The sequence below is a fragment of the Lichenostomus cassidix genome, chromosome 2 (assembly GCF_008360975.1).
Source record: "Lichenostomus cassidix isolate B80296 chromosome 2, HeHo_3.0, whole genome shotgun sequence".
NCBI classification, from domain to species: domain Eukaryota; kingdom Metazoa; phylum Chordata; class Aves; order Passeriformes; family Meliphagidae; genus Lichenostomus; species Lichenostomus cassidix.
Window position 1 is genome coordinate 137,719,560 of NC_139482.1, and position 14,132 is coordinate 137,733,691.

A 14,132-nucleotide genomic window follows, 5' to 3' on the forward strand; every position below is an offset into this window, starting at 1 on the left:
AGGCAGACAGTTTTTCTGTGTTCCCTGTATGAATTATATTAGATGAAGATATAGTCTCGTTCCTGCATGAGAAAAAGTAAGCACTTCCCCGTGGAAGCCAGCTGGGAACATTAAAATAGGGCAATGCAAACTTTTAGCCAGCATTTTAGCCCTGAAATAAGCAGTGTGACAAGTAATGTCTTTTTCTTTTTATATGTTGTTTATAGGACTGTCCTTCACTTTATCTTACAGCAATAATGTTCATGGCATTCCAGCAAAAATGGCTTTTTCAGTTATTAAAATGCTGAGGTGTTTACTTTCAAATTCTAGGTTACAGCATTTTTTTTCTCTTGGGCACCAATCTGTAAAGAGACACATCCACAAAATTCAGCGGTACTGACTTAATTCTGTTTCTTTCTAATCCTACTTGCTCAAGCAGGTATAATATCCTCCTAGAGACTAAGCCACAACTGCATTTTTAAGAACTGTGTGAACTAGCACCTTTCTTAGGAATCTCCCTGTCAGCCTCAGAGAAAGAAGTTCAGGTTATTGCCACAGAAAATGAACAGTGCAGATTTCCTGGTGCTGTGTTACCTTATTCTGACCTGCAAATGCTGTCACCAGGGGTTAATGCAATAGTTAGTGGATTTCCTGTTGGGTTTGCCAGCCAGCCTGTCACCTGTAGATCGGCTGTGATACATGGTTTTGTGATGTAGATACCAATATGCTTTAAACTGGAAAACACTGAAACCTTTGGACTCCTTGGAGGACAACTGTAAAATGATAATTTCCATTAACAATTAGTCTGTTCTGCAATTTAATAGGGGTACTTTGGAAGAAGAACACTGTCATGCAAGATCTCTGGCTGCATGATCTCTCCATTCTCCCCTGCATTAATTTTGCTGTACCTTAGGATGTTGCCAAGATCATATTTGATTTGCTTATGGAACTGTGTTAAGTTGGCGTAGCAGAAGTGGATTATTCACACATTTTCATAGCTTGTGACTAAATGACTGTATAAAATGGCAGTGAAAGAAAAAAGAATTAGCAATATGTAATACTAGCAAGACGCCTCCCACCTACCAGCCTTCAATAATTGAAATTATTTTCTCTCACTTTTGGAGGGAAAATACCTTTTATTTTACACTGAACATGTAAACAGATGTTTCCTGTTCTCTATCTGTAAAATCACAGAATCATTTAGGTTGGAAAAGACCTCTGAGATCACTGAGTACAACCTTTTAGCAATCACCACCTTGTCAAGGATGCCATGGCACTAAATGTCACGTCCAGTCATTTCTTGAACACCTCCAAGTGTTGCAGTTTTGAGGATGTTGCAGCAGACTTTACCCTAGAGCTTCTCTACCCGGCCCAGTTTAGCGCCTCAGTGCTCTAAACCCTCTGTCCCAGGGCTGGACACTGCGCTCTCACCGGCCAGGGAGCCATAAGGCTAGCTCTGGTCCGTCTGCTTCCACAACCGGCGGTGATAAAAGAGGCAGGGAGGGTCTATGCGTTGTGTCCATGGAAGATGTTTATTCGCATGGTGCAGCAGAGGCCAACGACCTCCCGGAGGCAGAGATGCCTCGAGGGCGAAGGCCTCACATGCACAGCCACATGTGGAGCATAGACAGCAAGATGGCGGAGGGTAAGGGGTTTTATAGGGAAACAGAGAGGGGCAGGGACAACACACAGGCCCAGTGACCTCTGGGTACAGGGGAGGTACAGGGGCGGAGTTAGGAGTACAGGAACCAATAGGGAAACCCGAGGGAGTGGCCAGGGCCACGTGGGGTTAGGGTACAGGAACCAATAGGGAAAACTGGGGGCGTGGCTAGGACTGTGTGGAGTAGGGAAGGCAGGACAATAGGTGACAAGTACAGTCGTTAAGAAAGGGGTGTGGGGAACTTGCAGCTATTATCACAATATTTCCCCATTTTTTACTAAATTAAAGAAGGAAAGGCTTTTCCTAAAAGCTTTTATAGCAAATTTTTAAACAACAGGAAAATGGTAAAACAACATAATGTAAAGCAATGACAAAATTAGTTTTGCTGTGAGTATGGGGAAAACGATGATGCAGCTGGCTGATTTTGATGTTGGAGTTCAGTATAGGCTGAATTTTCAGACTGCAGTTATGTTTGTAGTCTGTTTTTCTTTTGCTGGGGTTGCTAAGATGAAGGTAGGGTTTGCAGCAGCAACGGGGTTGTCACCGAAGTCTTTCTCAGCTTAGGAGAGGGAGAAAACTTTGGACGCAGCGCAGCTCCACTGGGTGACACACAGCTCTTCCCTGCTGTGGCTCTGCCGGGTCTGGAACAGTTTTACTAGGCTCCAGCACGGCCAGACAGCAGCACAGTTTCAGGGACTGCTCTGGCGCAGCTCCACCGGGCTCCGGGGGCAGTGTCTGCCGCGAGGAGCTAGAGGTGCAGCCCCACCGGCTCCTCCGAGCCTGCCGCAGGCAACTGGAGGTGTGGCTCCGCTCTCGGCCAGGCTATAGCTGCTTCTGGCTGAGAGGGAACGCTTGGGAGGATGGGAGGAGGGGCCCGCACCGAAGAGAAACACTCAGATGGGGAAGGATCTGTAACTGAAGGGAGCGCCCACCGACGCGGCGGGAGGGGCTACAATGGAACACGAGGGATGCAGGGGGTGGAGCTTCGGCAAGCCCGGGAAAATTTTAAGGGGAAGAAGACAACATGGCGTGCCTGACTATGCGGCCGGCGCCATATTGGAAAACACGTGGAGTCAGCTCGGCTGAGGTTTGGGGCACAGGAAAGGAGGTTAGCAGGGATCTCGAGTTAGAGTGGCCAGTTCTAACTCGGGAAAAGGACAGGAGAGGCTGAAAAGCGTACGATCAGCTCTCTCCTGAGGGACAGAGGGGGAGCACGAGTTGGTGGAGGAGGGGGTGCTACCAACACATGGCCGGCACCATGTTGGGGGATACATGCAGGGGAAGGTGCTTATTAGGGAGAGAACAAGGGTTTTTCACTGTCAGATAACTAAATAAAACAAAACACAGTTTAGTTTACTTTATCTCTCGCGCGCAAAAACTTCCCACACAACAGCTGATTCCCCATTCCTTATAAAATATGTCTAATTTTATAAGAAAAACGTCTCCCAAAATGGGGGCACAAAACTTAGGTCTCCCCTTGTTAGAAATGGGTTTTTTCTTGTCGAGATTTCGCATGGAGCGCGACTCCCTTCACCTCGACAAGACACCACCTCTAACCCTCCACCCACCCCGAGGCAAAAAGAACAAACTCAAAAGAAAAAAGGGACCCCCGTACCAAGCCGACCAGGCCTTCACCGGCTCCCCTCCCAAGGGGCTTTCCAGAGGGCTTACCAAGCACGGAGAATCAAAAAGAAAGCACTCGGGATGGTCCACCGCCGTTCGGCCGACCTCCTTGAAAAGCGCGACTTTTTTCCAGAGGCTACCGGCCGCCCCTTCGGTCTTTTCGCTGAATGCAAGCTTCTCGTCGGGGAAATGGCTTCCCAAATGCGACTACTCCCCTGCCGCAGTTGCGGCTGCAGGGGGACGCTTTCCAGGGTGGCTTCTGCCCCACGTTGGGCGCCATTTGTTGCAGTTTTGAGGATGTTGCAGCAGACTTTACCCTAGAGCTTCTCTACCCGGCCCAGTTCAGCGCCTCAGTGCTCTAAACCCTCTGTCCCAGGGCTGGACACTGCGCTCTCACCGGCCAGGGAGCCATAAGGCTAGCTCTGGTCCGTCTGCTTCCACAACCGGCGGTGATAAAGGAGGCAGGGAGGGTCTATGCGTTGTGTCCATGGAAGATGTTTATTCGCATGGTGCAGCAGAGGCCAACGACCTCCCCGAGGCAGAGATGCCTCGAGGGCGAAGGCCTCACATGCACAGCCACATGTGGAGCATAGACACACGTGGAGCATAGACAGCAAGATGGCGGAGGGTAAGGGGTTTTATAGGGAAACAGAGAGGGGCAGGGACAACACACAGGCCCAGTGACCTCTGGGTACAGGGGAGGTACAGGGGCGGAGTTAGGAGTACAGGAACCAATAGGGGAAACCCGAAGGAGTGGCCAGGGCCACGTGGGGTTAGGGTACAGGAACCAATAGGGAAAACTGGGGGCGTGGCTAGGACTGTGTGGAGTAGGGAAGGCAGGACAATAGGTGACAAGTACAGTCGTTAAGAAAGGGGTGTGGGGAACTTGCAGCTATTATCACAATATCCAAGGATGGTGAATCCACCACCTTCTGGGCAGCCTGTTCCAATGTTTAACAACCCTTTTCATGTCGAAATGCCTCCTAATATCCAACCTGTGTCTCCCCTGGCAGTTTGAGGCTATATTCTCTCATCTGGTCTCCTGTTGCCTAGGAGAAGAGACCAACTCCACCTGGCTACAGCCTCCTTTCAGGGAACTGTAGAGAGTGATAAAATCTTCCCTGAGCCTCCTTTTCTCCAGGCTAAACACCCCCAGCTCCCTCAGCTGCTCCTCATCAGACTTGTGCTCCACACCCTTCACCAGCTCCATTCCCCTTCTCTGGACAAACCCCTCAATGCCTTTCGTGTAATGAGGTGCCCAAACCTGAACCCAGGATTTGAGGTGGGACCTCACCAGTGCCAAGTACAGGGAGACAATCACTGTCCTGGTCCTGCTGACCACAGTTTCTGATACAGGCCAGGATGCCATTGGCTTTCTTGGCCATCTGGGCACATGCTGGCTCATTTTTAGTCAATGTTGACCAGCAACCCCACGTGCTTTCCCACTGAGCATCTTTTCAGCCACTGTTCCCCAGCCTGTAGTACTGCAGGGGATTGTGACCCAAGTGCAGGACCTGACACTTGGCCTTTTTGAACCGCATACAGTTGGTCTTGGCCCATGAATCCAGTCTGTCCAGATACCTCTGCAATGCCTTCCTACCATCCAACTTGGTATGGTCTGCTTAGTGCAACCTATCCAGATTAAAGCCTGACAAAAATCTGTAGAGTAGAAATTACCAGCCACTGAAATTTACTGGTAACAGACAATGGAAATTGTTAACATTCAAGTGTGAAAAGTTCACCCATTTTTAAAATTTATCATATGCACAAATGTTAATTACATTTTTAAACGTCTGAAGCCTACAAATTTTGAGAGCACAAAAGAAACTATAGTAACCTGTTAGACACTTGTCCTTTTCTTTTACTTTTCTTTGGCACCCTTGATAAGTGAGTGCTAATGGAGGGGCTGACAGCACAAGTGCATTTCTGATGCAAAGCACCAAGGACAGGGTGAACGGTCAAACCTTGAAGAATGGAGCCTTTTTGTTGTGGAAATGAAACTGTGATAATGTTCCCAGACTATAAACTGGCAGCCTGTTGTGGCAAAAACCATAGGAGCTTTTTCAAAATCTTAATCAATGCCAGCAGATTTTTTTTCTTCCTGTTGGGGTTTTATTGAAGAAAAATGTGAAGTTTTATGTGAACAGTTTGTTACTCTATATAGCTCTTAGCAACAGGGCTGAAGAATATAAAGGCAAAGATTTTATTGTCCATTCATGAGCCTATTAGCTCCATTAAAGAGATAAAAATTGTGTGGACTGAGGTGTTCTGTTTCCAAAAATTAAACAGCGTCTAAAAATCAGTCTCTGCAAAAAGTCAGCTGTGAACAGGAATTCTTAGCAATCTTTACATGACTATCCACTTATGTCTGCTTTATGCACCAAATGAAAGAGGCAGAACAGCCTGTAGCACCATCTGTCTAAGGAGCTCGGTAACTTAATGTCACCATTATTGTTAACATATGTATTATATTTCTATCAGTACCTAGATGTCCTGAGTGAGTTCTGTGTCAGGTCAGTGGACTCATACCCGGGGTGTGTTGCTGGCCTCTCCTTCTCTGCCCCTGTAAAATCCTTCCTCTCTCCTGCCTCCCTCTCCAGAGCATCATTCCTACCCTCCCCTGTCCCCTACAAGGATGGTATAAAATCTTCTTGGCATTGTCTCCTTGTCTCCAACTATGGGAGAGAAGGAGGTAAATTTTCCAGACAAGGGAACCGGTCAGGGGGAGATACAGATTGTCACCAAGATTTATTGGAACACATTTTATGAGTTATGCAATTTTTAATAAGAGAATGAAGCACTCACTGTTAACAGCAGGTAACTGTTGGTACAGTCCACTCAGTTACCTCTCTCAATGGTTCATTTTACCCAGCTGGAGCAGCAGTGGGGAGGCCAACTCTGAGTACTCACTGAGAAGCAGAGGTTCATATTAATGCACCAGTAGCTTTTAGGAAGGTGTTCAGAAGTCCCTTCCTTCCCTATATCAATCCTGTAGACTATGCTCTGTGTCTACATATAGCAGCCACCACCTCCTTGACTATGGTGTGAGTTACCAAGCCCCGTGCTGATGCTCTTGCGTGGTGATGGCCTTGGGCACTCTGCAGGGTCTTGCTGTTCTGGGTTTATCAGCAATCTCAGATTCAAGAGAAACACAAGACTCGAGAACTTATCACCTTTTGGGAGACTTCCACACACACTCTCTCTCCATAGGCACTTTTCCTCTTGCTGTTTTCTGGTACCACGTCCTGTGTACACAGATGTGAGTACCTACAGAGCCCATTCCCCAGATTTGCCAAGAGCAGGTTGTAACAAGGATCAATACAGTGTAATCAGCCCTTCCTGTATCCCCCTTCAGAATGAAGTCAGTGGTCTGTTTATACCATCCTGTAGAAAATTCCCACATGGGGATGGGTCTATGCTGCATATTGCATATGGCTCTGAGCTAACTCAAAACATTAAAAGGGTCCCCACCAGTTCAGCATGGTCCTTCATGCATCTCCAAGAAACCTGGTGACTTTCCTGCAGGAATGTCCTCTGTAATGAGATGTAATTTAAAGCTAGCAGATGTTTCTGTGCTGCATGGCTACTTTGTTGTACCCATAGAGCCAGAGAGAGCATTTGCCCTGCAGAAAACAGATTTGGGGCCAGCACTTAATAAAGAAAAATGGCAAAATGGATATAGAGGGGGACTGAAATACACTGGAGGTCTCTTAACCTAGCTTGCAACATGACCCTACAGATCAAACTGCAGTGACTCCAACCTCTCAATTTTCTTAACATTCTCATTTACTGAATTATTTTTTTTACCTTAAAAACATAAAACAAATCCACAAGATATAATCAAGATGTCAGTGACAGATCTGGGCAAAAAGCCCAGAAATGCCTTGTGCCCAATTGCCTGTCCTGTGCATTAAAAAATCGTTATTGTTTTTCATTTCTTTTTGCTGAAATGAAAACTATCCTTAAATTCAACATAAAAGAAACTTCATTGCTAAAACTTCTGCCTTGATTCAGCTGAGAGAAGGCACAGTCCCTACACAGAAGGTCTGAATTTGGTCTTTCCACTTTCCAGTTGTTGGAAACAATATAACTTTTAAATTTTTTATTTTATTTTTCTAGTCAGGCTTGGTTTTCCTTTGCCTTGGGGAAGTGAATTTTTAAAGTTTTTTTGAGGGATGTAGCACCACTCTACAGAGATGAGCTTAACATTTCAATAGACTAAGAGTAGCCCAAAAGACCACCAGCAGAACAACAAGGCCATCAACAAACATTAATGGAACATCAGCTCCAAACCTCACCCCAGCCGTGGTCAGAGACACCTGGTCTGGGAAATAGAGAGATGAGAAGGAAGAGCTAATTAGCATCAGAGGCGAAGAAATCCAGATCCAATAGGAAACCAAATACTAAGAACTACTAAGAACTACGCAACTTGGGACCAATGAACATTGAACCAATAGATTTCTATGGATTTTGACTGTACAAAGCTTGGGAAAAACCTTGTAAAATTCATGTGTCATGGAATGATTCTCTCTGCACACCCGAGCTATGTGTGGATGAGATTACTTCTGTGGCACATTCTGGCCAGATAATAAAGTAATGCCTTGACTCTCTAACATCAAAGATGTTGGAGGGTTTTTCTTTTTCCTGTAGTTTTGGTGACACTTTGAATTCTATATCCAGAACGTCCAGCATACATCTACCCCATTAAACAGAAAACATGAACTTCAGATTTTTCAGCACTAATTACCCAACCAGATTTACCAGGTCTACTGAGGCCCACCCCCATCTCTGCAAGTATTTGAAGACAAGATCAATTCCCCTAGCAGTCAATAGGATAGAAATGTGACTGATTTGCATTCGTCTAATATTGCCAGTTGAAGGATAAGCTAATGCTTCATGCGGTTTTGCACTGGAGGTGGCCAAGAATTGATAAAATACGTATTTTACTAGTAATTTTACACAAGCTTTGGAGGTATGACAAGGCAAAAGATTGAAAATAGCAGTAAGAGACAGAAAAGCAGCTCTCCCTAGCAGTGCACAATCATTCTCTGTATCTGTTGTTCAGGGACTGAAATGAGCAGTATAACCATCTCGTTTCCCCATCTCTGCCTGTGAATAGCCATATTTTTCACTTGCATCTGTATTTGTAACATTTTTGACCTAATCATCAAGCAATATATATGCAAGGAAGATAAAATACAATTTCTGCTCACTGACCTTTCAATCCCATAACATATAAATTGTTTAAGTAAGCCTGCTGAATATTTTCTTATCTTGTGTCACTGGAAATTTCATGCTCCCTGTGAGACTCGGTAGGATGTTTAATATAGACAGTGCGTGGTGTGCTGATTGATGGGACACACTGCAACCTAGACAGCTTTCTGTGATTTAAAACATAACTAACTACAAAGAAAACCAAACCAAACAAAAAACAAACAAATAAACAAAACCAAAAAACCCAAGAACAACAACAACAAAAATCCAACAAGCACACAGCATTTCAGAAGCACACGTTCTTGGAGTCTCTTTTTACCCCCATGATGGCCTGGGCTCCCCTGGGCTGGTTTCAGGGTAGGGAGGAGGGCTGGGTAGGCTCCCTCCCCAGTCACCAGGCAGCAAATCCCCACCCCTGTCCTTTAGGGCCATAGCTCCAACCCATTAATGCATCCTTCACACGTAGGAGATAAGAGCGAGAGATGATGCTCTCTAAACCTGGGTCTCCAGGGCCATATTGTTGTGTGGTAAAAAAACACCAAAGGTGAGCTGAAAATGAGAGAGGCTGACTTCTGGAAGCAAATTGGTTGCAGTAGGGCTGTGTTCTACATCAGTAGTCTTGAGTTAAATTCATGTGCAGCACTCTTATAAGGCAGCAGTATGGTTTCTCCAACCGATATTTTTATTTAAAAGTAGTTCGGGTACCTGCACGTCCCTGCAGTGGGCAGTGCTGACATCTACTGTGAAACCACTCAAGGTCCATGCAGCTGCCTCAGTTAACATGAGGGAGGGGCTGGACTTAGCAGCAGATAAAGTGTGACTTGAGCTGTGGTATCCTGCCAATTGTGTTGTTAGTTTAACTTCAATTTTGTCCATCTCCTACTATCAAAAATCATTATCAGGTGATGTTTTGGCTTCAAGGAAGCTCAGCTGTTGAGAAAAGCTCAATCCTAGCCAGCAGCTGCAGTGAGAAAATGTTAAGATTACAAATCACTAATTCTAAATCCAAGAATCCTGGTTACCACTTCACTCATTTAAGTTAATTGATAAGCTAATCTTAGTACTTGTGAGCTCAGCAGAGACCAGCTAGGGAGGAAAGCTACTGTCCAGGTGCATGAGAGGTTTGATTAAAGTGGAAGCAGCTGATGAAAGAGCTCTTGTGCAAGTCCTGGTCCTGAAGCTTCAGCACCTCAGAGGGAGCAAGAATTCCAGCTCTCCCCAGCACAGACATCTCGAGATGAAGTTCCAGGGAGCTTGGCACAGGGCACATGCCACAGCAGGGGCTTTTCAGGCAGCAAAGTCTGGCACAGTGTATGGGGAAGGCCCTGTGAGCAGCTCTGAACAAGCTGCTTGCCAAGGCTCCTCTTCCAGCACTGTTTCTTTTCCATCTGCCTGAGGCAGCTCACCTTTGGAGACTTGTGGTGTAAGAAGGTTGCCTTTACACTGATGATGTTCATAACTGGAATTCTCCATCAGGCAATATGCTCAATATGGTGTGTGCTTACGTAATTTATTCTGTATTTCCTTGGTAGCTTATTTTGGGTTTTGTTGGGTTGTTGTTTTTTTTTTTTTAGGAATCTGTTCCATGTAAAATATAGAAAGGAGCTAACACGGACCCTTCGAAACCCAAATTTCTTCAGTAATGCTTCCACTATATCTGCAAATGCTAAATGCTAAATCACCAGTATATTTCTCTGTGCTTAACTTCCCTTTCAAGAACATTCTGAGAAATGTAAATGTCTGTAGCATTGTCATATAATTTAAAAAAAATTCAATTTAATTTGAAGCAATTATTCAAAGAAAAGTTCTAATAAAAAATTTATAGACACTAGTTAAACATTAATAATATTCAATATATTAAAATACTGACAATGATTTATACTCCATCATAAAATAGAAAGAAGAGTCAAGTAGCATCCCTATCCCTTTTTGCAGCCAATTTCATAAATCTACATCAGAGAAAAACACATTCCTAGTCCAATTAAATGTGTGTAATGAAATATTTACATGTACTTTATGACTTTGGGTTATTGAATTTTTAAGAGTTAAATCCAAAACTGGGATTGTATTTCCAGTACATATATTTTATTAATAGTGCCTACAAATACTATGTACTTTCAGAAAGACACTTTCAAAATTAGGATGGGAAAAAGAATAAAGACTAAAGGGAAAAGCAAAAGCAGGAATACATAGTCTCTAGGAGTCAGAGATGTCATTTGCATGCCCTGATTATGACACACATGATAGATGTGCAATGTCAAGATTAATCTTCTTCCTGTTGCCAGCAGGTCGAGGATGTGATCCTTCCCTTCTGCTCCACCCTGGTGAGGCCACACCTGGAGTGTGCTGGACTCCCCAGCACAAGAAGCATGGACTGTGGACCTACTAGAGAGAGTCCAGTGCATGGCCATGGAGATGATGATTGGCCTGGAGCATCTTTCCTGTGGGGAAAGCTTGGAAGAGCTGGGACTGTTTAGCCTGAAAGAGAGGAGGCCTGGAGAAGAGATCAGGGGGATCTTATCAGTGTGTATAAGTACAGAGAGTACACAGAGAAGAGAGCCAGGTTCATTTCAGTGGTGCCCAGTGACAGGACTGGAGGCAATGGGCACAAACTGAAAGGTGAAAAGTTCCCTTGGAACATGGAGAAACACTTTGTCACTGTGAGGGTAACCAAGCACTGACACAGGCTGCCTAGGGAGGGTGGAGTCTCTAACTTGGAGACATTAAAAAAATCTCAAAGCAGTTCTGGGCAAACATCTCCGGGTGGCCTTGCTTGGGCAGGAGGCTTGGACCAGATGACCTCCTTCTGACCTGTCACTTCCAACCTCAACCATACTATGACTCCTTGAAAGGGACAGGAGCTGAATCACTCATTCCTGTGTCCCCAGATACCTAAATTCAATGAGTTTCCTCTGTTCTCCTTGCAGCCATGTGCTAATCTCCAGTGATTCCTCTCCATGGGGGTGGTGATTGGTTCAGGCAGCTCTCATGTGTTCATGCAGTTACAGCCTTTCAGGAGGTAATTGCTATTGCCCATGTCATCCACATCAAACCCTTTTGCAGGGAGATACTTTAGGATAACAGGGACAACACAGGGCTCACCAGTCCAGCACATCTTTTCCCAAGAGACAGTTTATAAGGAACAACCTTAATTTTAATATTTCCAATCTTGGAATACTCAGTGTTACAGACAATACAGTCTTCTAACATTTTCAAAATTTCTTAGAGTAAGTTAATTGTTTTACTGCATCTAATTCCATTTAGAAGGTCCACAAAGGACGGTCAATAGACATTTAGTAACACAGCCCAGGCTTCCATGAATGAATTCATAGATGAATTCAAGAAGCAATTGGTAATGCTGATACAGACCACCTGCCTGGCAAAGATTTGAAGGACACCTGGGGATTGCAGAGCTTGGCGTGTCAGTCATAGGCAGTAATGTAAAGCATTAACTGTGGGTTCAGTCTGTGGTTCTCAAGGTGAATCCTACTCTGATTTTTACAGATAGGCATGTAGTGCATTTGTGGTGCTAATTTAGTTTAGCAACATAGAGTGATTTCTGTTGGAATCATATGGTGCTGAGTCCCCTCTTTCCAACAGGGGAATAGTGAAGTCAGCTTTTGCAGTTGTGCTTCTGTGGACCTCCCAGGAGTGCTGTGGTCTGGCAAAATGCAGCAGGTCAGGACAACAGGAGCAGGATCCGGGTGAGAATGCCCAAGGATGTGCACTGTGCACTGGAGCAGCAGAGACTTGGAGAAGCAGATTCCTTAGAGCTAAGAAGATTTTCCTTCTGCCCTCAGTATAAGTGTTTGTTTTTCCTGGTCCAGAGTGATTTCTGAAGTGAAAATTCACCCAGAGTTATGAATCTTTTCCCAATGGTATGCTTGCTATAACTGGTATTCATAAGTCATTTCAGGGGGGACAAAGCATGCTCCGTGGGATGGGATGCCTGCCCAGTGATATTTTCAGCAAACATCCATTAAGTTCTGCCAATCACCATTTCTACAAATCTGATATATATATATATACTCACACATTGTATTTATATATATATAATGTGTATATATAGAAAATGTGCATAGAAAATATACAATATATAGATTTAAAATATGTATATTTTAGGAACTCAGCATTTGCCCAAAGTAGAGGTTTTTCATGGGCACAACACAAATTTTGCTAAGTTGCATTTCCCTATTGGTATGTGTAAACCTAAAGAACATGTAAAATGTTAGTTCAGTCTCCTGCAGAGTTGTTGACTCTTTTCCCCAGCTCTTCTCAGAAACAGCTGAACTGGCTATTCAAAATCTAAGAACCAAAACAAAAACATAACCAGCTAGAGTAAAGAAAAGAATATTCCAATTGGTTGTGTTTGGCAAAATATAAGCCACTGAAAGCAAGAAATTCATGGCAAAACATCAGACAGAATTATCAGGATCACATATCATAATCCACTGATGATTTAGCAGAGTTTTAGTGGAAATTGGTGTTGACTATATTGAAATCACATTATGGTTTCATTTTGCATTTATAGGAAACATCTGGTAATGCTGGAACTTATTCCTGCTTTAGGTCTTTTACATCTTGAACCTCATCCCTGAAGTTTCTGAGACACTCATACTAGTTGGCAACTTTCATCCTTGCAACAGAACTCTTGCCTGCACCTAAGTCAATATAAATTTACTAAGAAATTAAGGCATGCAATAAGCATTAGAAAATGAGCAGCATTTTCTGTGGCATTTAATTCTACTTTAAAGACTTTGCATGATAACTTACATAGAGGCTGCAGAATTAGTTTTCAAAGGATTTATTACTTGATGTGAGGTGATTTTAACAGAAACAATAACATTTAAACTAACTCTGTAAGTTGGGCCTGTAGATACATTTCAGTTATGACAGCCATTATATAAATAGAGAAGAAGACTTCTGTATCTGCGTGCTTGTGTCTCTCTGCCTGTAGTTATTGTGTATTTGGAAGATATATGCAGTTAGATCTTACACTCCAGGACATATAAAATGGGCATAAAGGGTACAATCCTGCAAGATGCTGGTGCTGTGTCTCTATTCATTGCCCCACTAAAATGGCTCTCTGCAGTCACACCCCAATCTTGTGGGATGTGTTTAGTTAGGAAATGTGCTGAAGGGATTTGGTGGGCTTGGTTCAGAGACCAACACTTCACAACATTAAGTCTGTATTAATTCACACCCTTGCATTTGATGCTGTATTTCTGCTTTCAGATTGTTAACTTTTTGATCCTAATTATCTTTGCTTCCTTCTCAGATTATTTAGGTATCTGATAAATATACATCCACTGGTTGCTTCTCCAATGAGGGACTATTTTGGCTGCCCTGTAGCTAGCAGGAATGCCATATCACTTGAAAACGGTATGAGAAGTGCCTATTTTTCTGATGAGTTTTATGGCAATTACTTTTATGTTTCCACCCAAATGTATCTGTCTGTCCTAAAAGAGTCATGGTGTAATTTAGTTTGATGGTTATCTTCAGCTAATAAAAATCTTTTCCTCATGTCTTCATCTGAAGGCGGACTCCCTGAGTCGTCAGCTTGCCAGGACTCAACTGGATTTGAACCCAGAAATGCAAAGACTGAGCAATGGAAATGAACTGTCAGCAGCTTTTGAATCCAAAGCACTGAATGTTG

At 43.9% G+C, this 14,132-nt stretch overlaps 2 long non-coding RNA genes across 3 annotated transcripts in view; both read left to right on the forward strand.

Moving 5' to 3' along the window:
- Positions 1–14,132, forward strand: part of LOC146442356 (uncharacterized) — a 298,132-nt gene that overhangs the window by 86,389 nt on the left and 197,611 nt on the right. The gene's annotated exons all lie outside the window — the stretch shown is intronic.
- On the forward strand, positions 9,533–13,856 carry LOC146442360 (uncharacterized). Of its 2 annotated transcripts, none has more exons than XR_014849590.1 (3): positions 9,533–9,969; positions 10,762–12,354; positions 13,755–13,856. It is a non-coding gene; the product is annotated as an uncharacterized LOC146442360 (long non-coding RNA). The 2 variants fall into 2 exon arrangements; XR_014849589.1 differs by having other exon boundaries at positions 10,765–12,354.